At 38.1% G+C, this 25,283-nt stretch overlaps 1 protein-coding gene across 2 annotated transcripts in view; it reads right to left on the reverse strand.

Annotated features, from left to right (window-relative positions):
- SUGCT (succinyl-CoA:glutarate-CoA transferase) overlaps positions 1–25,283 on the reverse strand; it is a 340,874-nt gene that overhangs the window by 224,063 nt on the left and 91,528 nt on the right. The gene's annotated exons all lie outside the window — the stretch shown is intronic.

Consider the following 25,283-nt stretch of genomic DNA (forward strand, 5'->3'; position numbering starts at 1 on the left):
CACAGGCAGTGCTATTAACTTAAAGGTCCTAATAACTTAACATCCTGCTATGAAGAAGGCTCTTCAAAAAGCCAAGCTGAATCATTTGTGAGTTTCTTTGACAACCAGCCAACTGAGAAGAGCAAGGAATCAAATTAGCACTAACTGACGAAAATCAACAAAAACACCGATGAGGACATCATAATGACAGGGGTGCAAAATTGGCCGCCTTTCACAGTTTGGCACTTTCACAATTTAAAATAAACAGCACTCATATTTGAAATCTGCCGTTTAACTCCAGAACAGGATGGACAAAGGCAGGAGAAACTCCACTCTGTTCTGCCAATGTGCCTTTGCCCTATTTTGGACACTTTTTTCCATTAATATAGCGCTCAGCCAGCATGTGATCTTATGTACTGTTCAGTAGGCACAGTATGGTAAAGTAAAGCTGGATTTCAAATGCATCAGCCTTAACTCTTCAGTATCCTTGCTTTGTGGTTTCAAGTCAGGCTCACAAAGGTTTATTGTACATAGTTTGTTTTGGTTTAAAACACTACCTCTAATAAAGAATTTAAAAATTGAAGTGGACAAACATCCAGGATGCACGATATTTAAAGTCCTGAATTTATGCCAAAAAAAACCCCACTGTCCCCACTGTCAGGCCACAGGAATAATGCTAGTGAGATCTATTTAAAATAGGAAAGAAAAAAAAAAAAAAAAGAAAAATAATGCTTGATGAGTGGAACACTTAATATATGTCTAAAGAAGTTAGAAGTCCCTTTCCTCTTCACTTTCCTGTAAAATTCTTTTAGCTTTCCTTAAAAGTAGGAAATGTAGACTTTTGTTTTTCTCTAATATTCTTTTTTATCATTCCCCATTAGTCTGAAAAATACTGAAATAGAATATTACATTACTGCAATTACAATCTTTTATCTACCTCAAATTTAGCATAGTTCCAATTGTTAAATTTTGAAAATCACTAGAATTAGAAATTAAAACACCACACCTTTTGCCAGCTTAAAACTGTGCTGGCCAATATTTAACCAATTTTTCATTCTAGCAACTAGTAAGTTAAATTATCTATTGAGAAAGTGCTGAGGAAATCTCCATGGCAGTAGCTACTATTCTGGTTTTTAACAAAGATTGTTACATCTACAGTTCCTAGAGTGCTTTCGCATAGTAAACGTCACCATCCTTTACAAAAGGACTTGTTCTGGAGAATCAACACAGTGTAAGTGTGCTTCTATTATCACAGCCTAAAATCTACATCAGATTTTATCCACATTTGTACAAAATCATCTTCCTGCACCCCTTGCCTCACCCCCTTCCCAAGTCTAATGGACACCAGTAAAGTGGTGGGAAAGGCAATAGGAGGAGACAAAAGGAGGACAAGGAGAAAATCCCAGTGTTCAAAAAAGATCCCACATTTTTCCCCTGCAGATTCAAAAGGGGAAAAAAAATAGTTTCCACTCACAGGTACATCATGCTGTTCTTTAACAAAGATGTTTGATTCTTATCAGTTGCTAGGCTTATTTTGAAGTTTCATCTTGCTTTATGTTTTCATAATTATTTCTTTTTGCTCTGGGTGACAGAAAGACAGCCTTTCTGTCATGTAAGAGTGAGAACAACCAGCTGACAATTCTGATTTAACCGTGGGAGAACTGTAGGAGTCTGGGCTTATTTAGGGCAGGATTCGGACTCTGAAGACTGCCCAGTGGCATGGAGTTTTAATTTCTTGGCATAACCAGCCAACTTACTTCCACTCTCAATTTAAAACCTTACTTTTCAGTTTCTTAAAAATAAATGCCCAACTGCAAACCATGGTGGCAACTTCAAAAAATTAAAAAAAAATAAAATTAAAAATTAAAAAAAAACACAAAAAATTAAAAGGCAATTAAAAAAAAAAAGAAAAAAAACATAAAACCCTGACTACATTCACCTCTGCTGAACCCTATGACATCAGGAAAAGTGCAAATTTACCGCGTTTTTGCTATAAGTTGATACAAATACAAAGATAGTTGCCATAAGTTGATACAGAAACCTGTACCAGCATCATTGTGCCTCAGTCAACTGACAAGTCAGCAGGAACACATGCTGCTTCCACTAGTTTTCTGCAAAAAACACATATTGTTTTACATATTTTCACAATAATAATTTATAGAAGCTAAACCAAAGTAAGTACATACAGCACTGCAATTAAATTAGATGTCAGTCCCATGTAGTCACACAAGCTTAAAGCCACCCAGCTACTCCTATCCATATACCATAGCACAGCCATGTTGCTGTCCCCACACTGACAGCAAAGATCTTCAGGAAGAGTGAACAACTCATAACAAGCAGATGATCCTTGTTACAACAATGATCCCAGCTATCGAGGGGCCCAGGCTGGCTACGGCTGAAGGCTGGTGCCAGCACGCCTGGAGGAGCAGCCTGGCACCTGGCCTTCATCAAGCTCTCGCCTCCCTCTCTGTTGAGCTGGCAAAGTCAAAGGGCTGGTCTCCTAATGATCCAGATGGCCTTCTGGTGACACTGGGGCTGGCATCAAATGGGCAGCAGCAAGCCCAGCACACAGACCTGCCATTGTGTTGGGAAGGACTAAAATGGGCTGCTGGCAGTAGCTTGACCTGTTCTTGCACCCCTGATGACATCCTGAAGTGCTGCCTGCCCACTGTTCCCTGGAATTGGCTATGGAATGACCTTTCACAGAAACAAGGTTCTCGTCCCTCGATTATATGGAGCTGATTATCTGATTGCCTCACTTGGGGAGAGGGAACAAGGAGCAAACAGAGAGAAGAGGTGCGTGGATTTGTAAAGGCACTCTTCCTTCCCTTTGGGTGCTCAAGAAAGCATTAGGGTGTTTTATAGCTGCCTTTGTAACAGTACTAAAAAATAATACATAGAGAGGAGTAACTAAATGTGTTTAAATAGTTATATTAATTAAGATGAACACAGACAGCTTTCAGTACCGTGGGATTCTGGTACATTTAATTGCCTTCCGATATACATTTCTTTTCACGGTTACAAAGCTTGAGCATTTTATTAGACATTGATAAAGGCTGTGCTTCTAAGTAGGAAAAATCGCTAGTGAAAATTACGCAGGGAGGCATACCAATTTTCACATCAACTTATGTACTGAAGCATAAGACTTTTTAGACAAAGAACATATTTTTCCAGCTACTTGATCTGTCTTTTTCTTTTCAAGATCTGCACAAGTTAAAACAAAATACACCAAGTATAATATATCTATTTTATATAATTTTATATTTTTATACTTATGAATCATTTATATTGTATTATAAATTATAAATATATTTATAAACAAAAATATTTATTAAATAATTTTACGAAAAGTTATCATATAAAGTACACCAAATAAACAAAGTAACCTTAAGCTGCTGTCAAGAATGTAAAACCAACTGAAACAAGTAGGACATATGGTTGTCCACTGGACTTCAGCTTCCAAATAAAAACAGAGGTCCTCTAGAATAAGATTTGCATTCTTTTCACATACAAAGAAAACTCCTCTTTTCAAATGTATGAAGCAGGAGGACAGCCTTGCCCTCTCCACACAGAAGTTTAAAACCCACTGATAATCTTTTCGGTCTTAACACCTAATGGAACAGGAAAAATAACAGGAAATCCATGGTGGCATGTGATTGCCTGCCTGGAGAGTTTTGGCATTTCGCAGTCTAAACTAGATAATTTGTGTTCCTCTGTAAAAGACTCTGCAGACGTACAGAGGCCAGCTCAGGCCAGCTGCCTTCACAGTTGTCCTGGTTTTCAGTGGATTGCAGGACAGACTGTGAACTGAGCCCCATCTTCCTGACAGCCCTTCTTGAGCTGCTGCAAGTGCAATGACACTTCTAAAATGTAATGCACAACGAATACACTGCTAATAGTACCCAGGCAGGGACCTGGGGAGATTTCAGTGATACCTATTTGGACAGCAGCATACATCCCTTTATACAGCAATGGTCATCTCCTGCTTGGGTGTTTCTGAAAACCCCATGCTGCTGGCCTGCTGTTCACATCAAGAATCATGAACTACAACAGAGAGAAGGGAATCAAGGTTTCCACTGACCATTATTACATTTATGCTGTTAAATGCCACCTACAAAAGAGTTTGCAGACAGACAGACAGCTTCAGGAGGCGCAGAGAGGTTTTCTGTTCCCCTTCTCGCGTCAGCTAGCAGAATGTAAACTTGAAGATCAGAAAGCAGGTATGTCACAAATGTGTGTTAAAATGAGGGTCACGTATGAGATGAGAAAGGCACAGGCATGTCAGGAATAAGGGGAAAAAAACCCAAACATTATTATTATTATATGCCTGGGATCATGTTTGCTCCCATTCAGACAACAGAAGTAGCAAACAGTAAAAGTAAGAGGGCTTGAACGTCTTCCTGGACAACTCTTCTATCCAAAACACCTCATCACATAAGAAAGGGAAGGAAGGAAGGGATGGGAATTCCATGAACCCTAACAACCACAGCTGCCAGTCATTCTGGTAACTGCTCCGCAGGCTCTGCTTTCCATGCAAGTGCCCACAGCCAGATGTCCAAGACAGGGGTTTGGCAAAGAAGTATTTTGTGGATATGGACCAGCGTCAACATGAATAATGACAGATCCAGAAGTTCCTAAACTTTGTGAGATCCATAGAAATGAGCAAATACCTGATTCAAAAAGGGTGTACTCGTTCTAAACCTGAGAGCTGATTTAAGAGTCAGACCTGGATATTTTGGAAGAAAAAAGAAAGAATTTAGCTGGCAAAAGAAGAAATGTGTACAGTGATTTAGATTAAACTCTCAAACCAGAACAACCTAATCTGATGAATTGTTGTTTTATATTGTGAGAAACCGTAATATGATTTGCTGTTCTGAAAACTACTGTTGTGTTTTAAAATACCCAACAGGTTTCCTTTTCCTAGACCTATAGCAATAGCTCTAGAATTAGTGGCAGCAATGACTTGAGGGGTCATTATTTTAGCTATTAGTATTTAGGGAACATTTTAACCCATTGAACGCTAATGAACTTAGTTTAAGGGAAAATTAAATAGCCACTGCGTAGAGCACATCAGTAGCCTGAAAATCATCTACAGAATGATCATCATCATCACTCCATGTTAAATCATCTAAACAAAAATATCTAACTGATTCTGACTGGTGTCTCTATCCTAACACTGCATTTCTTTAATTTAACAAGCAAAAACACAGTGCCTAACTCTCTATAGAGAAACAAAATCTACACGCTGTTCATGCTGTTCTGTACCCTACTGGCTAAACCAGATGAATATAGAATCTACGGGAAAGAGCTAAGGAGGCAAAGCTCTTAAAATGTGATACAACGGTACGAATTGAGGAGTGGAAGAATAAAGATTTTCCCTTTGGGGATGAATTTGAATTCAAGTGCCTTTGCTGTCTAAAGCGACACGGGGTGGCAAGCTCCAACAGCGATACAAAAATTTAGATCATCACTGCAGAGTTAAAGGTGCTTCTAATCATAAACTTGGATAAAAGGTTTTGATAAGCATTCAGGAGATCAGTTTGCTTTCTTGGCCCAGCTGGCATTTAGACTGACATTAAACATAAAACACAAGCTCTAACATTGCTTATTTTTTAGTACGGACATAGTCATAAACAGTCATTAGCCAGATTACAGGCACCGATCTGCTCCTAATGAAATCCATCACTGCTCCCCCTCAGACATGTCTAAAAGTTTTCATGTTTCAAAAGCAAGCAGACATACAGGGAAGTTATTGTCCAAAAACTTTGTTGGCAATGCCATTTTGTCAATCATACGAGCAGCACGTAATCACATACTTCTAAGAACACGAAGAAATTTTCTGCTGCCAGGTGTTCTCACGTTTTGCTTCTTTTTGGGGTAGAGTAGCTGAGAATAGTCTAGGTCCATTAAACAACTGTGGATCTAGTGACTCCACATGTGAGGCAGAAATAAACTGCTGTCTAAATAAAAAAATAAAAATAGGATCTCCAGATTATCTTTATGTCACCCATTCTTCCCCCATATCCACACACATGGACCTTTTACATGGATGACCTCAGGCTGCCTAACAGGCAAACACTATCCTTTCTGGATGAAGGCTGATCAAATCTGTGGCTTCAAGATACTTCTCACACTTTCTCTCAAAAAAACCCAGATGTTATTTCAGGGAAATTAACATTTTTCAGCCCTCCAGCTTTGCAGCAGTCACTGAAATACATAATTCCACACTCTGGGCACCAGCAAAGAACTGGCCAAAAAACAAATTGCAGTAAAGCACCAGTAAAGGACACAGCAAGCTTAGGTATTGGCAAGTACCCCCTTCCTCTGTAAGTCCTGGTTACGCACAGGCACAGCAAACCCTTTACACTGGTCTAAGAGGGTGTCCTCCGTGTTGGAGAAGAAATCATGCCAGATGTACAGGAAGATGCACGAGGATTCTGCAGCTATTCAACCTACACGAAGCTGTCTCCATATCAGCACATCTACGCAAGAGACATGGCAAAACATGCTTCTGACTTTTTAGGGCAACAAGCTACTCTTGAAATGCTTTTGTGCTGCATTTCATGCCCAGAATTTTCTGTTCTTCCTCAAATGAGAGTTGCATTCATGCCAACAGATGGAAAACATCATCATCTAGAGCTGGATCCATGCCTTGCTACTGGCTGGAACAAAAGCCATGGAAGTACTTTAGTTGAGTTAAAAACATTTTCATATAGTGGCCTGTGGATGAAAAGTTTTCCCACAATACACTGCAGAAAAATTCAAACAGTGTTGTGTCTTACTTGTGAAGTACTGTAGAGCTTTTTGCGCTTACCCTGCGCTGGTGTAGACACACTGCTTTGATCTGACTTGCATATGGATTTACAAGTAGGTGCTCCATGGTAAAAACAGTTCACAGCAACTTATGAAAAAAAAACCCCACCAAACCAGCCCTCCCAAAAAAAACCAGAACATGAAGCAGCTGAAAAAAAGGTACCACAGAAAAGAGAATACTCTAATATGAATGGAAGAAATTGCATCAGAAAATCAGAGGGAAATCCCTAGTCCTGGAACTCAGTCTCACAGACAGCGAAGGGAAATCAAAAGGTCACGTGTATGTTAGGGAACATGTGAAGAATCCAAGGATGGGCACCGAGATGGGAAAAGGGATGGTTCCCCTTCACCAAGAGACAATTCCAATCAGTGCTTCAAGAAAGAGATTACAGGAAAACTAGAATAGAAAAGGAACTGCCAAATTCCCAGCCATGAAATTCCGACATTCAGCAACAGCTTGATGGTTGAACTGTACTGTGGGTCTGCCATGGCACTATCATTCTACGTAGCTATTATCCATGCTGCTCAGCGTAGCACTATCATGAATATTCACAAAGCAGTTTTCTTTCTCCCTCTGTCTCCGGACTTTTCTTTTTCATATGTAAATCTTTTTTAGCTATATGCTCGATTATACTGAAGAGCAAAAGATTTATCACCAAACACTTCAGCTCTCTTGTCTCATGGGCTGTAATTTTTCAGACCGTGGGTCAGGGATCTTTCCATTTCACTGCAACACCCAAGAGACTAGTTTATCTGCAATGTGAATTTCCCATACCTTTAGTAATTTCTAGTCAAGTGAAAATTTAAGCTACCATTCAAAACTAGAGCTCCATCTGTTGTGAAAAAGCTACGTTATTTTGTACTTTTGTCTCTTTAACTCCCAGCTCCTGTCCACTGCATCCCTCCAAATCTTAGAAAAACACAGAAAGCGTACAAGTGACTCGTACACTGTTGAGGTTTCTTTCCAGCATTGAAAGAACCAAAACACCTCTAAGAAAACGACAACCATCCTTCTCTTAAGTCAGCCTCAGCTTAACAGATACTGGATTTTACTCTTTGGCAGGTCATTGCTGGCTTTTAAAGCACTAAAGGTGCTTTAAGTCTCCCTGACTTGACTGGAGATAACTAAAGAACTGATGATCCTCCCCTCTGGAATCCTTGAAGCAATGCCCTTAGGCTAAAACGTCAAGATCAAGTTTTATGTCATTGTGTGTTCTCCTTCGCATTTTGCATCCACAGCCTGGCATCCTACAAAGCACAGTTTCTGCTACCCTCATTACAATTTCTAAGAACCAGGAGGGAAAACAGAACTTTTTAAGAAAAGTAGGACACAATATTAATTAATTGCAGATACTTTAAAAACTCTATAATACTTTCATTATTCTGTGTTAATAGTACTATTAACTACTTCCTTCACCAGTTAAGTGTTCTGGGATTTTTGTTTTTTTTTAAATCAAGCTACTGCAGGATTATAGCCATTATAGCTTACCACAATTTTTTTAACATCCTGAAATCCAAGCATGACACTGGCTTCACTTCACAATTTCCCATTTCCATTTTAACAGAATGTTGCGTAGCAGAGTTTTAAGGATAACTTTTGAAAAAAAGTACTATTTATTAGGGATTTGGTTTATTTCAATTCGTAAGAAAACATAAAAGAGAACAATTACAACTGTTCCAAAAAGTCTATTCACCAAATAAAGGCAAGCATTAAAATAAAATTATTTTTCTGGTTTCAGCTACTAAGAGCAATGTAACTCATCGTTCAGGATCAAACCACTGATGTCTACTCATAACAGGGTACGGTTATGTAAAATTAAGGCTGGCACTGCATTGTGCCCAGATACTTGAGGTTTGGATGCTTAACTATGAATTTCCTTCCTTTTATGATCTTAAGCCAGAGAACAATAGCTGTGTTTTAATCTTGCCTTTTGTGAATTTTCCTGGTCTTTTCTTTCAAATGTTTACATACAATGATACAGCCCTGAGTGATGCCACAAAGTAACACATCATCCAAATGTAGCTGTTTACCACATATGCTATGATATCATTCAAGGTTGAACGAATCAATTTTTTTTTCCCATGGAATGATAATGGATTCGTAACAAAGAAGTGGATTTTTCTAGTGTCATTCACCCATGTCTGCATCAGATGGCATGCTTATGATTAAAGGCTGCAATATTATGATTCGCCAAACTTATTCTAAATTATTTTCAAATGGAAAGAGAAAAAGATATCTGGAAAGAACCTTCAGCAGTATTACCAAGTCTCTTTGTTCTCTTCATTTTATAAAGACTACATGACTGGAATTCTGCACCAGATTCTCTTCAGCCATTGCAAACTGGTTTGACTTTACTACAGTCAACAAACAATAAAAAGGCAGCATTTAATGAAATGAAACCAATTTGCAGAAGCCAATCATCTTCTTAATCTCTTATTTTCTTTCCTTATTACAATACTGGCCATGTAAAATATAGGTGCATGAAAAAGAAAATTACAATGATGAACAAAGATAATCTCATCAGTTATTTGTGAGAAATTCTACAATACAGAAGGTTTTAGAACTTCAGATTTTCCAGAGAAACTTGGAAAAAACCTGTTAGCTTTTATTAAATAAGATGGACGGGGGACTTTTTTTGCTAGTTAACAGGAAGACCAAAACAACTCCCTCCTTTAAGCACGCCTGGTTTCATCTCAGAGAGACAAAGGAACAGGCTTCTAAAAACAGAACTTTACATCATCAATGTTAATACATTATTCAAAGTGACACTTTTTTCCACATACCTATCTGATATTTCATCTTCCTATTAAATATATTGGATCTGATTAAACATTCTATGCTAAACATAAGTACAGTACACAGGGATTCAAGTTTCCTTAATTTTGTCAATGTCACTCCATCTTACAGATTCAGAAAACTAAGATGCCCGTGCTCTTCAAAGCCTGCTCTCTCTCTATTTAATTTTGCAGCTAAAACTCTATGAACAGCTAAAATGGCACCCGCTGCAGAAATCCAGGTTAAAATAGCTTTTGGTCAGTTCTGACTCTACAGTATCGAGTAGCACCTTAACCCTCAAAATTTCATTTAAAAGTATACCTTCTACAATATGACTGACAGCAGTGCAACCAGACTCTGCTGAGACTGTTACCCCTTTGTCTTCCAGCCACATAAACCTCTGGATACGTTGGTTCCACTCCTACATTTTTAAACAGGAGACAGAGGCACCCATTTCTGTGGTACGCACAGAAAACTACAACAACAGTCTTGTTACTCAAGGAATACAAAACCTGTCATACACTTGAGGCACCCATAGTGTCAGTATTCACAAAAAGGAGGTGAATTGCAGTGTGCTTTTTCTGTTCCCTTTCAGGAGGAAGAAGAGAAGGCTCCACTCTGGTCTGCATACTCCAGAGTAACATGAGATTGACACTTAGACCAGACAATCCATACAATCCATGTGGCATCTTCAGTGCTCCTCTCAAAATCAAAGTCATTATTCACAGAGAGAGTGCCTGTGAGTACAACATGCTCTGCGGCACAGGGCACCCAAACGTACCAGGGAGCTTGATGTAGCTGTGGATGCACCTGCCAAACCCAACAATGAACTCTATGGGATTCACAGAAGGATGTACAATAAAAAAGCTTAAAATAGGATAAAATAGCTTGGGGTGTTTTTGAATGGGGTTGGACTTTCCCTAATAAGATCTTCAACCTTTATTTACAACACACAGGGATTGCAGCCATTCTCTCTAACAGATTTTGTCTCTGAGAGGTAACACATACCTCCTGGTAGGAACACAGCGGACACTCAGCCTAAGGCAGGATGGGTTTCTCTGCAGCTATTGATACAGTGTCACATGGTAACCCTACATTTCCAGAAGACCAGCCCCTCTCTTGTTTTTTTTCTATACTTGGCTTTCACTTGAGTTCATTGTTTTCTGATCACCTGTAGGGTTCAGACATATGGCAGAGTCTTGCATATTCCCAATACTGGAACAATCAGACAACGTTTTTAAGAATGTTTAAAAAAAAATCGCAAAAGGAAATGTCTAAATTTAAAATAAATAAAATAACACTGAGACCTGAAAAGTATTTTGCTTTTTAGATCTTTTCCCACCTTTCGGTAATTTTTATTTATTGTGCTCAATATATTGCACTTGATTCTGAACGGTTAAAATAAAAGGCTAAACATCCAATAGAGGAAAAAAAAAAAACCAACCACATTATTGCTGCACAGAACATATATATTGCCTTTAAATACCTAGGTCTCATAAATTAATAAGGTTGAACGAATAGGCTGAGATGTAAAATAATCTACATAACCAAGTTCTACCATATTTGCATTCTTCACGGAAAAACAGACTTTTGAATCAGAATTAATTTGATGCTGTCATTTAAAAAAATACTTATCTTGCCTGCATCTTTCTTTCAATACACAAAAGAATGCATTCATACCGGTTTGCTTTCCATAATGCATAATATTATTGTGCAATGTGAAACATAATCATTCCTTTTTTTTTAAGTAACTATTTATGAAGGAAGCTAAATCTAGCATTAAAATTAAAGTGTGCTTTCAGTCCACGGAGGAGTCTTCAGCCCTTTCTGGTTTAGTCTTATTTACATGAACATTTATATGAATGTAAAATGTTAACACTTCATTTTAAAAAATAAAAGCTTTTCCTATTTCTTTTGTTATCTCAGCCACCCTTTCAAGCTATGTTAAACAAAAGATGTTTAAACAAATGGCTGATCAGCAGCTAAGCAAAAGAATTCTGATCTAACACTGCTTCTCTCATCTGCTTCAGGATAAACTTTGTACAGACTTTTTTTTTTTTTTTTTTAACAAACCAACAGTTTATGTAATAATACAAACTAGCAGAAAAGCCTAGAATTATTTTGTTTTATTAACTAAAAGGAGCTACAAACACTTGGTGGTCAAGATGACAAGAAAAACCTAGAGGAAAATTCACTTCAAAATTATTTTAAAATACGTTTCTGCTAATACTTTCATATTTTGTACAAGACTATGCATCTCAGTTAAAAGGAGGATTCCAATGAACATTTATTTAAAGAAATTAATGTATCCTGGAATGACTAAAGGTCTCATTAGACTTAACGTCTCTTTTTTGTAGAGTATGTTGCGGCTGCTCAGCCTGTGAACCCCTGCCCCCTTGGGGCAGGTACTGCCTTTGAATCCACGCACAGGAGGAGCCGCTGGCACTGCCACGCTACAAACCGACACTGCCACAGAAAGCACACCTGATCACCCTCTTGGTTTGTTTTTCCTCAGAAGCCAAGCAAGCTATGTATATCCTAATACTTTACTCCTACCAACAGCTTAAGAACCAAATCCCAGACCTTCCAGACAGCGGAGCTATGGCAGACCTATGCAGGCAGTTTTCCTGGTGGGAGAGCAGCCTATGCTGTCAGAAAAGTTATTTTGCTGGTATAGTCTATTTGGGTTCCCAAAATAATGACACGCCAGGAAAGTAACCCCAATTCCAGTACAACTGCTTACAGTAGAGTTCCTGCCAGTATGGCTATGTCAGTTGAACAGTGATTTTTCCCACACATCTAACCAATACAAGTATGCAGGCAACACTTTCAAGTATAGCCAAGCTTAGCATGTGAAGCAACTGCAAAGATCATCTTTTCCCATGTCTCCATGTGATACAAGTTTTATGTGAGATGGAAAGGTTATTAAAAATCTGTTAACCCAAATGCCCTGTTTGTCAACTGGAAGAAAACACCACAAAGATACACAGAACAATAGTCAAAGGAAAATGTTGCCGCATTTTCATCATATGAAGGAGGATTAGGGAGTGTGCAGTAATTTATTTTTTTTTTTAAATTAACAGTGTCTTGCTTGCATTAATTACAAAAAACATTTGAGTCAACTGTTCCTGGCTTGGATTAATTTCATGATTCAAATTATCCTGAATTTACAACACATTTGTGTGTGTTTCATATTGGGACAGTTTTAATCTTAGTAAATTAAGAGCTACAATCTGTTTCATTTGATTGTATTCCATTACACTTTGTTCTCGTATAATAACTACTCTTCAGAATTCAAAAGGTTTATCATTTTGAGCTGCAGTCAGAAATAAGACATACTGACTTCAGCAGGGAGTGGTACAGAGCTGGATTTTCTGATCCTTTTTAATTCATGAGGGAAGTACCAGCTGGCTTTGAGGCCGCTCAGATGTAGATGTGCACCAACCTTGATGGAAAAACTTTCCAAATGCTTTTTTCCCCCTGGGATATCTGTCAGATATGGAAGAAGTGTGAGCTGCTTGACATAAAAGTAAAACACAACAATTCTATGCGGCTGTAGTTTGCAATGAATACAGAAAGTCACAGACTAGCAAAATTTACCAGCAAAATGTATCTATCTATGCATGGAACTCCACTGTGTGTAATTCCATTGGATTCACACACATGCTGCTTCCATGGTTCCCAGTAACACTGTGGTTACAAAACAGTCTCATGACTGTGTTTCAAGAGAAAGGCAGGCTGCCTTCTAAGCTAGTTCTTGTATCACTGGAGAAAATCCAGTAGTAAATTAAATCAAATGAAATCTGTCAGCATAAAATATTACAGTCCTTAATAAACAAAAGCCTAGACATACTAATTTGAGTTTGAAACACCCTTTCCACATTCTTTTCTCATTATTTTCTCTGAAAAACAAATCAGTTCACCCACTATGGTAACTCACACAATCAGAACAAAATACAGCCCACAGGCAAGACACAGAACTGCCACACAACCCAAGCCATTTCATGTCCTGTGTTGTTTTTAGGTTATCATCAAATGTTGATGATAAATACTCCCACAACAGTGATTTTTGTACAGGTATCAAAACTTTTGTGAAGACGGAAATGCTTTCTTGGAATATAATTAGGCCATTGGATCAAACGATGGCACTTACATTATCATCATCTTAATAAAAGGTTACTTGCCACATTAAATAATGAATCAGCTTTGACACACACATTTGACAAATTACAAAAATATCTGCATCATTGTATGAATTCCTTCCTGTACCATGAAACACTATTTATGACTGTAACTTCAGCATGGACTGGAAACCTATATGCATACTTTTCCCGTGAGGCTGAAAAGAGTATACTTCTCTCCTGGTAGGCCATAAAGCTGGCTCTGAGATTAAAAGGTCAGACTTGATTGCCTGTCTAAATCGATTCAATCATGATTTTGACAATGACATTTCAACTTCAGATGAAATCATTTGTTTATGAGTTGTATTTACAGGTTTACCTGGATACTTCAAATACAAATAAGTAATGAGATGTGTTTTAAGAAAAGTATACTCCCTTATATAAGCAACCAAAAATCAAAAATCCATGGCAGTAGTCACTCCTATGCACCACCAAAACTGTAAGCTTTAGTGTTTTGTATTATTATTTTAGAGAAAGGACTTACCAACATTTTCAGTGCACAGAATCATGCTATGCTATTACTTGGAAACAGTTCCAAGGACCTGGATGACCCCTCTGCAGTCCTTAGGATTTTACAGTACAGTGATATAATGTTCTCCAACAAAATATTGGTCTCTGAAGAGCCTGATAAATGTTTATCTTTGGCTCTTTTCCCTTCCTGTTTAAACAGTATAGTTTCTATACTCTCTGATAAATATTCCGGTTTAAATTCAATGTTTTCATACCCCAGCTTCTAACATTCCTACACTTCTGAAATTCATTCTGTTGTCTGCCATAATTACAGAGATGTCACTAGACAGCATTGTTGGCTTGACTGATTAAAAATTTAGCTGTTCCTAAACACCCAAGTCATGCAACTGTATCAGATAAATTCAAAGTTCCCGTTCTTTTTTTTTTTTTTCATCTTGCAATAGAGCATCTTTAACAAATTGCACCAGGCTGCATAGTCCGGATGAAGTCTACGTGCATTTTTTTTTCAAACTGACAGGCCCTATTTTATTTATGACAGCACAAAACTTGCATGGGACTCCTTAATTTTAGACGGAAGGACTTTAATGATGTTTGGCTCATCCACATCTTTGCATTTTCCGCCAGGTCAGCAGCTGAAGGCCTTGCACTTTTGTACAAAATCTAATAAAATTATGGAAAATGACAGCAAAGAGAAAATTAATGCATCTTAAATGCATTTTAAAACATGATACATTCCAAAAGGGAAAAAACAATATGGGAAAATGTATGTAAGAAAAGTGGCAGGCTATGAGGAACAAGAAAAGAAAGTCTACTGGAAATAAGAAAGTATACTGGGGAAAAAATTCAAACAACCTACACAAGATAACTGCTTTGAGAACAATCATTTCTTAGGCTGCAGCTTTATACAGTCACCCCTAACTGACTGAAAAGCTCATGTCCAATCTCATGTCTCCAGTGGAAAGCCTATGCTACTCTCACCTCAGCCCCTAGAAGACAGTAGTCCTCAACTTTAAAACCACATACAGTTCAGAAAATTGGCCATTCTTGTCCAGGGAAGTCTATGAGTTAAGCTGCTTGGGAACTGAACTTCCTCTCACCCCGAAGCGGGTGCATCCTGTTGAGCCCCGGTGAATCAACATGGACAAAATTGACAGGCTGTCAGTTTTTTTAAAAAGATTGAATTATGCTTCCAAGCTCTACCTTCCTTCTTTTCCACATTTACCGTAGCTATTCAGAAACTGGATCTATACTAGCAGAGCTCTATACTTACTCTGTTTGAAATACAGTCAGCTAAACTAGAAAAGCCAGTTACACTTGTAGAATGGTACTTTAACCGAAAAACAAGACATGTTTGAACATATAAGATATCAAGCTGAAAGAAAAATGCACACTGCTGCAATGGCTGGAAAGCAGCTGAACTTTGCTTTTTTTTTTAAACATCATTACCAGGAGTTATGTTGATCCAGTTGGGTAGTTTTTCTCTGCTAATCCCAGTTTATTCTGTATTTCTGCATGTACGCTTAGGGGTACACAGCTGCCATCTGATGCTAAGCATTCAGAAGTAGAACCACCAGAAACTCCTAGGACTGAATTTTCTTCCTACAAAAAATGTTCATTTGCTAACAGCAAAACATCGACATAACACATAATGCCAATGAACAAGGTAAATTTAAAACGAAAAATGAAATAAAAAGTGGCACTAATTTAAAAACATTTGTTATTTTCACTTCTTCAGAGTTAAATGTTTTCATTTTGAAACAGACTTCCATTTTAATTTCCTTTGTATTTTATGGCAAAATGTGCTATGTAATGGAAAAAGTAGAATCAAAGTGAAACATTATTTCAGTAGTTTTAGCTTGTGGAAAATAGCTTTTTGTTTGGGGGCAGGGGGCATAGGAGAGGAGGCTGGACTTTCCCGCGCTGAGGCAAAAGAAATTTTGAGATGGCAAGGATCTCACCACATGAAAGGATTCAGTTTCTGCACAGCTGTACACATTAAGCGATAAACTGCTACAGATAAACCACTGAAACGACCAACCCTGGCACATAACCAGCATAACCCTGTAGCAAAGCATGTTGGAGAGCCTGAGGGGGTACCCCCTTCCAGCAGGCTGAACGCAAGGCTAGCACGCAGCCTCCAAACCACCTGCACGTCACAGCGACAGCGCTGCTCGCGGTTCTCTGCGCTCCACCACGCTTCCCCACCTGCAGGTTGAAGCTACCAGAAAATGGAGCTGTCACACGCAAAGCACAGCGTTACGTCACACAGCCTCTCCTCGCTGCAGAGTGAAAGCGCAGCAGGTCTGCAGCATCCGCCTCTGCCATGCTAATGGCTTTCACACCGGTGCATGCTGAGCCAAGGTGCACAACCATATCACAGCTAGGCCGGAGCAGGGCTCTGGCTCACACCTCAAGTAACTCCTGATCTTTATTGCGCCTTTTTTTCCAAAGGGCTGGAGTCACATTCTTATTTCCCATTTGTTCCCTATAAAGTCTCCATTCAAAGATGTATTACTGAAGCATTGTCATGGAAACAGTAAAGGGTAAAACTTTACTTCAGAAACAATCTTGAAAAGTTTTAGGCAGTTTTTCTCAGACTACGGTTGCTATATGTTTTCAGGCAGAGCCATAACAGACGTCACCGGTGATTAAAGAGAATGTCCAAACGTTTCTTTTTATACAGCATGTACGGCGACCCTCTCTATACTACAGAAGGGTGAGAAGACCCTTTGTCTTCCTGTCTCCCTTTACCCATTTGTCCAATATTCCCACCTGCTCTTTCCTTCTAACAACTCCTTCAACAGTGCACATCATCCTCTGCTGCTTTTGCCACTCAGCACCAATTGGTAAACCATCACTACCATCAGCCACCGCCGCTGGCATTGCCTTCCCTATAGAATGATACAACCAGAGTAATCACAGGGCTTGCTCTGCAGCGATTGTTCCCTGTCCCTGTTGTTCCACCCAACCACAGAACTGAGGACAGTGGAACATTTTATTTACCTGCAACTCTGGACACAGGATCACTGGGTAAGTCAGGCTGGAAGGGACTTCAGGAGGTCTCCAATCCATCCTCCTGCAGGGTCACCTCTGAGATCAGAACAAGTTACTTGGGGGTTTTATTGAAACAGTTTTTGAAAGCCTCCGAGGACGGAGGCTGCACAACCTCTCCAGGCAATCCCTTTCACTGATTGTCCTCATGGTGAAAGTGTAATGGCATTTGAATATGTTCTTACTGGAGCATACGCTTAGGCTAAGCGATCCCCATAATAAGCATAAGGAATATAAACTTACTCTTTAAACATCATGCAGTTGGCCTTACCAAATGAGATGCTGTGCTGCCTAATGGAGAAAATCATAAAACAGACTGGTGACTTTTTGAGTACTTCTAATAGGACTTTTGCTAGCCTGGTAACTGACTTTGGACAAGTTACTTCACTTCTGTCTCAGCTTCCTCACTTACACAGTAAATATAATGAGATTTGCTTACTCTGTGGAACCTTTTCATGTTGAGTAAAAGCGATAGAAAAAAGCTAAATGTGATAATGGAGGTGATAATATTATTGTATTTATTCTTGCTAAAGCAAAATATGTAAATATACATGTACATGTAAGCCTGTGTGTATATATAGATGTAGATCCTAGCATAGCTATAACCATCCCTAACAGTAACTGCCTCTGAATTAACCTCATCCAAGTAACATCTAAATCCTATAAATGTACAAGGGTTTTTTTTTAATATATATGTGTATGTATAGATGTATGAATGTATATACATATATATAAAAGCTATATAAAAACTTAATTCTATTTCATATGTGTGTACACTTCTCCCCTAACTTAACTTTTAACTTCAAACTGTGATGGTCCTAGGAATAAAGTTGCTCATTCATAAAACACAGATCAAATTTCTTTACATTCTGCATCCCCCCCAAAAAAAGAAGTTCTACAATTGCTGTTATTTTTTGTTTCCAAGGTCACTGAAAATACAGAAACCGAGCAGTTTGATCAGAATTCCACAGCGCTACTCCACCCTTATAAAGGTATGTGTTGAACAGATCATTCACTTAGCCCATGAAAGATCTTTCTAGACAGCTATTGTAAAATATCATACAATATCAGTTTTTATTCTATAAGAGGTTAAACATAATGATCTGAAGAACACATTAGCTGCTTTGCATCCTATACAGAAAATCTTTGCTCCTCTACAAAGAGGTTGCAGTAAGAAGACAAATGAATCAGTCAGATTATTAAAAGATGGGACAGTGCAGACGAAAACCTAATTCTACCAGCAATACATACTCACAGTATAAGACGTTTTAAAGGCCATGTTAAGTACTGCTCCCTCACTTAAAAGCATTGCTTTATAAGGTTACCACTGAAAGTGAGCTTGTACATTCTGGCTCCAAGACCTAGTCAAGTACATGGTACAGTTCCCTTGCCAATTTTTCTACGCAGACCTTATTATAGAACAAAAATACCCTACCCATAATCAACAAATACTAGACATACTGTACCATAATAATGATGTATGTTCATGCCGAATTTTCCTTAAAAGAGTACATGTTGCTTTCAAGTACGCTTATTTGTATAAAGCTTATAGAGTGATCACGCTGTTTACCATTAACTTACACATGAAATTGGATGCTGCACAAGTACAGCTATTTTATCTGTCACTGGAGACTTAACACTATATGTGTGTGTGTGTGTGTGTGTGTGTGTGTATACAAGAATGTGCTTATTGATCAAAATTCCTCTTTTTTTTAAAGGTTATTGCTTCATTGCTACAGGGATAGTAATTTTCCATGCCACCCGTTTTCAGTATTGAAGGAAAAGAAAACCAGCAGCACCCACTGAATCTCTCTTCTGCTCTCCTAAACCTGCATGCTTCCCAGTCAGATGGATTCACAGCAAAAGACAAGCGGCCGGCCACAGGAGGGAGGACTTCTGTCAGCTAAGAGAAAAGGGATTGCAGCCCACTTCCAGATCTTCCCCCAGCACTGCTCAAGCAGAGAGGGTCTGCTGATAACACTGACTGACCTAGGGAAAGGCATGGGGGAAAAGCAGCCTTGATCTGAAAGCACCAAGTACAGCAGGAGTAAACCCTGTGGAGAAGGGCCCAAAACTAGTGCCATATGTTTCATAACAAAGGGATGAGTGACAGGACCTAAAAAACTTGTTATTTTGTTCTGAGTGTTTATAATGTGATGCTATCAGTAAGGTAGCAACGTACACAATGCTAACGTATATAGGATGAGATATTTGGACTGAGCCAGTGGAGCAAATGAAATGTCAGGCAGAAACTCATTATAAGAATATGTTCACAAGACAAATAGGAAATGGAACCTGACATTTCCAAAGAGAAGGTGGACACCTAATTAAAATATTTTCATTGCTGTGACCTCTTAGCACCCACACTGTTCCCAGTGTCAGTGGGAGCAGCAGGTACCGAGAACCTGGGAAAATTAGAGCTGTTTTTACTGAGGTGTTTAAATATGGGACTCTTGTTTGGAAAGGCTGACACCGACTTCCATAGAAATTGATCAGTTTGATTAAGTAGACAGATTTTGGACAAGTGAGAACATTTTGATGAATGCTTCCCAAAAGAAACTGGGGATGAAGAGGGAGTTTAAGAGAACTGTGAGAGAAACTCAGAACGAAATGGAAGGGGAGAGGAAGGACACCGGGCCCCAGCCAAGCCCTAGTTACTGCTTTTAACATGTGCCTGGAACTGTATATATGTGAGCATAAGAGGGAAATGAGCCAGAACAAATAAAATTGCAAAGCAAATGCTAAACATATTTTTCTTCCCCACCTCATGGGAGAATAAATATTTTATCCTGCTACAGTTCTATTATTTATCTTCTTCATACCATATCCAATTGGGAAGTGAAACTGTTAAGACTTAATGTCAAGGTTTAAGGGAACTGTTTCATTTTGAGTTCAAATGCTTCAGTTTGGCAGTAGAACATCTGCTTCAAATGTTTCAAAGGCTCTTGACATTTACTACACTATGCCCCCAAAAATTCAAGCAACTGAGAGCATCACTTGTGTACATCGTAAAACTGAACATTCTTTGCAGCACGTCCCTTGCATGCTGTATGTCATCCCTGTGCAGAAAATAATGTACCATTCTGCACTAAGAATTTTATTTCAACAATGTAGTAATAACACACTTTTTATTACAGTGATAAAAATATCACTCATTTCTTAGTATAAATAAAGATGATAGGTTATACAAAAGAGAGAAGGAAAATAGGGGAAAAAATGAAAAAGAGGTTTACAAGAACCACAATCTTCTCTTCAGCATCACCCTACAGCACTTTCTTTATATGTCACTATTTGACTGGAGTTGTTTTTTCTCAGTGAACGCTAATTTTAAAAAGGATTAAAAATCATGTCTTTTCATACATCTCTTGGGTGTTTCTGAGATTACAAAACAAATAAAAAGAACATAATTTTCTCATTGTAATAATTTTTTTTTATTTGTTTGCAAGTAACCTTAGAACTCATAAATTAAAACACTGTAGAAATACATTTCAATTGAATCTTTTATATGGTAAAAAGCAGCCAAAGACTCTCAGCATCAAAAGAAGGCAATATCTGCTTCAAGGCCAAATTTACTGAACTTGCTTACAATAAGTAATGAAAACCATAATGTGAAAATTCTTTGTCTTTAAAGGATAACTAACACAAATCACAAGTCAAAATGATAGCTAAAATCGATCCCTTCCTTAACATGACAAAAATCAGTAAAAGAACAAAGTCCTCCTCCAGTTTACATGTCCCACATCCACTCGGTGGGTCAATAACAGGTATAGACTGTATTTCATTGCCATGAGTGCACAGAGTAAGGTTGAACAGCACCTGTGGGCTGCTCCACAGTCTCAGTAAGTATCTCATCTACATCTAACAGGGACTATACAAAATAGAAAAATTTTGAGTCTCACAATTGCTACTTATCCATCAGCTCCATGTGAAAGTTCTCAAGCCAAACTGGTAGTCCATACCAAGAAATACTGTAGATAATTTTCTGGGCTATTCATCATTTGTAGACAAATCTCCCTTAAAATCACAGCAAGAAGGAAAATATACACATGTCAATATGGTCTTTGGGTTAAATCACTACTGTGTGTCCTTTGTGGATCATAAGACCAATTGATGGAAGACTTGAAGTGCTAGAAGGATCTTACCACAAAAGCAGGCAGCTCTTCGCTGACAGGATGGCAGTGGGTCATTTTAAGGGTACAGAGTGAGAAAGATGCACAGGTGTCCATGGAAAATGCTTCCATTGCCTAGGCAACTGTGACCCACGTTTAATTATTATGGCATTGATATATTATCACCAGAGTAAGAGCTGCTGCAAAAGATTGTAAAACTGGTATACCTAGCCCAGGCTTTAGCTTTCCAGGAAGAAATATGAGCCAAAAAAGGCTATGCATAGCAAGTTCAGATCAGTACTAAATTTGGACCCACACCATGCAACCAAACAAAATGGTACTTCCCATACACTCAGGCAAATGTCATAGCAGGGAAAAGAGATGCTGACCAAGCTGTGAATGAAGCCAGGTCACTCTTCCAGAGAATAAAACACAACTTCATAAGAAGTTGTCAAACACATATGTTACCAAAAGAGGGTAAAAAAATGAGTTAAATTTGTTGATCTAAAAGAAGCTTTCTGGGCTAAATATCCTGCCAGAGTACTCAAAGCATTACAGTATGACAAATACATCTCTGCTTCTTCTAGTGTTCATACACACGGAAGACTTGGATTCTGCTGCCTATATACTAGTTCTGTGAGATGCAGACACGATCCCTGGGGTGGGATAGTGGTCATCAATTACTGACACTGTGCAGAATGTGTGCTACAAAGGCTGGATGTATAGTGCAACTACTGTTTGCCATAATCCCACCAAGGCCCCAGAAAGCAACACGCTATCTTGCCCATTTTTAGAAACCAAACATAGCTTGCACCCCACTCCATAAAAAACTGAGTATATGTACAATGTCAGATTCTAATCAAGTATTAGATAAAGATAAATATAGGGTACTAATGACCATTTACGCCTCTATAGCACAGAAATGCATTGGCATTCAACTTCAGCAACATTGTTCAGCTACTAATCCCATCTGTACAAAACACTGAATGTGTAATCTACAATAACTTATGCGTCCTAATGATTTTTCAACTTTGGAAAATGCCAAATTTAAGCAAAATTCACAACAACCTTTTTCACTCATTATTCAGGTTGCCATTTTGGGTCCATGCTATACCACATCTGACCAAGATGGGGCATTCTTCATATATTTAAGCGAATGACACAGTGAAAGAAAGAGATGTTGACCAGGCTGCGAATGAAGTTGAGTCATCCTTCCAGAGCTTTCCAAACACCACTTTGTAAGTCTAATTACTTTAACAACTCCAACATAAACTATGTTTTCTTTGAAATAAGAATCTCAACAACACGTCATAAGATCAAATCAAACTTTCTACAAGAAATGAATATACATCAGCTAGGAAGAAGGATACAGAAGTAAAATGAGAGCAGCTTGCTGCAAGTATTTCTTGAGAGCAAGCAGGTATATTATGGTTACCACATTAGAAATGTGAATCTCCACTTATTTAGGTCTACATTTATTTTGTCTTCCTTCCTGTATATGAACTATAACTGGGAGAAAAGAAAGATACTGCAATTACAGAACAAACTGGAGATTAAATACAAAGAACCTGAGCTAGCTTTCCGCATGTGTACTAACTGTAGTCTCGCTGCCACTACATTAACGTTCCCTAGTCCTACGGTGATACCAACAATTAGAGTAACTTGCCTTAAAATCTGAAAATTATGAGTATCGTGATCCTATAGGTTGAAAGCAAAATCTCTTTGGCTTTAGAAACAAAGGTAATTTCTTTATTGATAAGTATCATTTCACTTTATAACAATATTTCTTTCATACTTCTGTTTATTGATATTGGAATATTTTCAGGTGGAACCATGTGAACAAGCAGTTTCTAGAGCTTTGCAAGTTTTTGATTAATTTAGTTGGACACCATGGAACAGGTTTATATTTTAATTATTCACATTGCTTTTGGAAGAAACTGCTTGCTTTGCTTTCAAAAATCCCTTCTAAAATACTGTAGAACTTTACTGAATTCAGATGCATTTTATCTGTCTTAACAAGATAACGAGTCATTCTTTCTGGTTTAAAAAGCACATAAATATATTCCTAGATCTATTTCTGGTTTGTGCAATACTTAAACCAATGTAGGTTCCTTTCCAACTGAAAATAGTCTATTCTGTCTTGTTGCCTTCAGTAAGAATGCATGTGAATCAAATCAGGCACGTCCCTAAGTTCACCTGAATAAGGACACTTTTCTACATCAGGGCTGAAATGCTACCACATTCAAACACTACTTGATGGCAAGAACATCTGCCATTATATCTTGACACCATCAGATTTTTTTAATATCTCTGTTCACCGAGTGCAGGGAATAAAGACACACAGTCCTTATGTACTTCACATGCTGAGTGACTTCAGAAAAGGGGTCAGAAGTAATCTTCTCTGTCCATAAACTTCAATAAAGTAAACTTTTTTTCAGTTACTCATTTTCAGGATCACATTGGCCAAATAGGAAATAGAGGCATCCAAAAAACAATCTCTAACTCTTGAGAACATACTCTTACTAAGAGGAGCACTCCTAGAAGTGCTCAGACAAGCACACAAACTGATTTCAGCAGAAAACGCACGTCTCTGTCAGTGTTACACTTAACTTTTGGTAAACCAAGTAAACATACACATGGATAATCTTATCCACATGTTAAAACTTCCCAATATTAAGGCAGGATGCCACAACAAGCGTAACCATAAGAATATGACATATGCACATATGACATATGCACACTTCAGGTCCGCCAACACCAACCAGACATCCAGAAAATACGTAAAGGACTTTCACAAAACTTTGTACTACTTTGGAGCAAGTCAGCCCGGCTTAAGGGCCAAGCAGCATCTAAACAATCCAGCACCAAAGCACTTTTGTTTAGCACAAAAGACACAGAAATTGGATTTGAAAATGAATTTAAAATTTTAAATATTCTATAAAACAGTAATCAAAATTTTAGGAATTATATGCTTTTCAATTAACTTTTGATAGATGTCAGATCTACACAAGACTCATTTTTATTAACGTACATGCAAACAGATACCATGTCTTACAAAAAACCCTCCACTATCACTGTCTTGAAGGACTTCAATAACCTTACTTCAAAACTCATTTTTCAGATGTCTGTAATTCAGCCATTAAAAAAAACCCCACACTCCAGGCTGAAACCTCACATTCAGAATTTTTAGTCCACAAGTATTCTTTCAGTTTAATTTGGTTTAAATTAGAGTCTTTTCATGTTATAAAATCGTCAAACAAAAGCTCTATGTTTTTACTTTTTAGAAAAATTCTCGTTACTCAAAAATAGCTTTGAATTGCCCTACTCTATTTGATTTGTAAGTGAATTTATATAACTAAATTTAATGTGATATTTTACGTTAATTTAGCCCTCAAGCACTCTCAGAGAAACTAAACCAATTAATGACTAATGTAGTCTACGTGTCTTACGTAGATTAAGAAACTAATACTGTTGAACACATATACTTGATAGTCTTCTATAAAGATATCCAACATCATTCAATGTGTACGGATCCATTATTCCAACAACGTTGGAATATGTACTTCACTTCAGCAGTCTCCTCCATTTTCTGCTCCAATTTCAATGGACAGTAGTTACTTCTGTCCTAGTATCGCTTCCATGGAGCCCTCTGCCATACTGTATGTGGTCAATCAACAAGTCCACCACAGAAATCCATAGCATCTGAAACCATGATGTTATCTTACTCTGAAGATCAAATGAACTCTTTAGGACTTGGCACCCCAGCTCCACCTAGATGGAGAATTTTCTAAAACTCATTATATAATATGTAATACAAGACTCACACCTGAAGTTAGAAAAGTCATTGTTCCATGCTTGGCGCACAGCCTGGATGGAGTAGTCCAGGTTTACAGTGTGGAATGC

The sequence above is a fragment of the Falco punctatus genome (assembly GCF_963210335.1).
Source record: "Falco punctatus genome assembly, chromosome: 4".
Lineage (NCBI taxonomy): Eukaryota > Metazoa > Chordata > Aves > Falconiformes > Falconidae > Falco > Falco punctatus.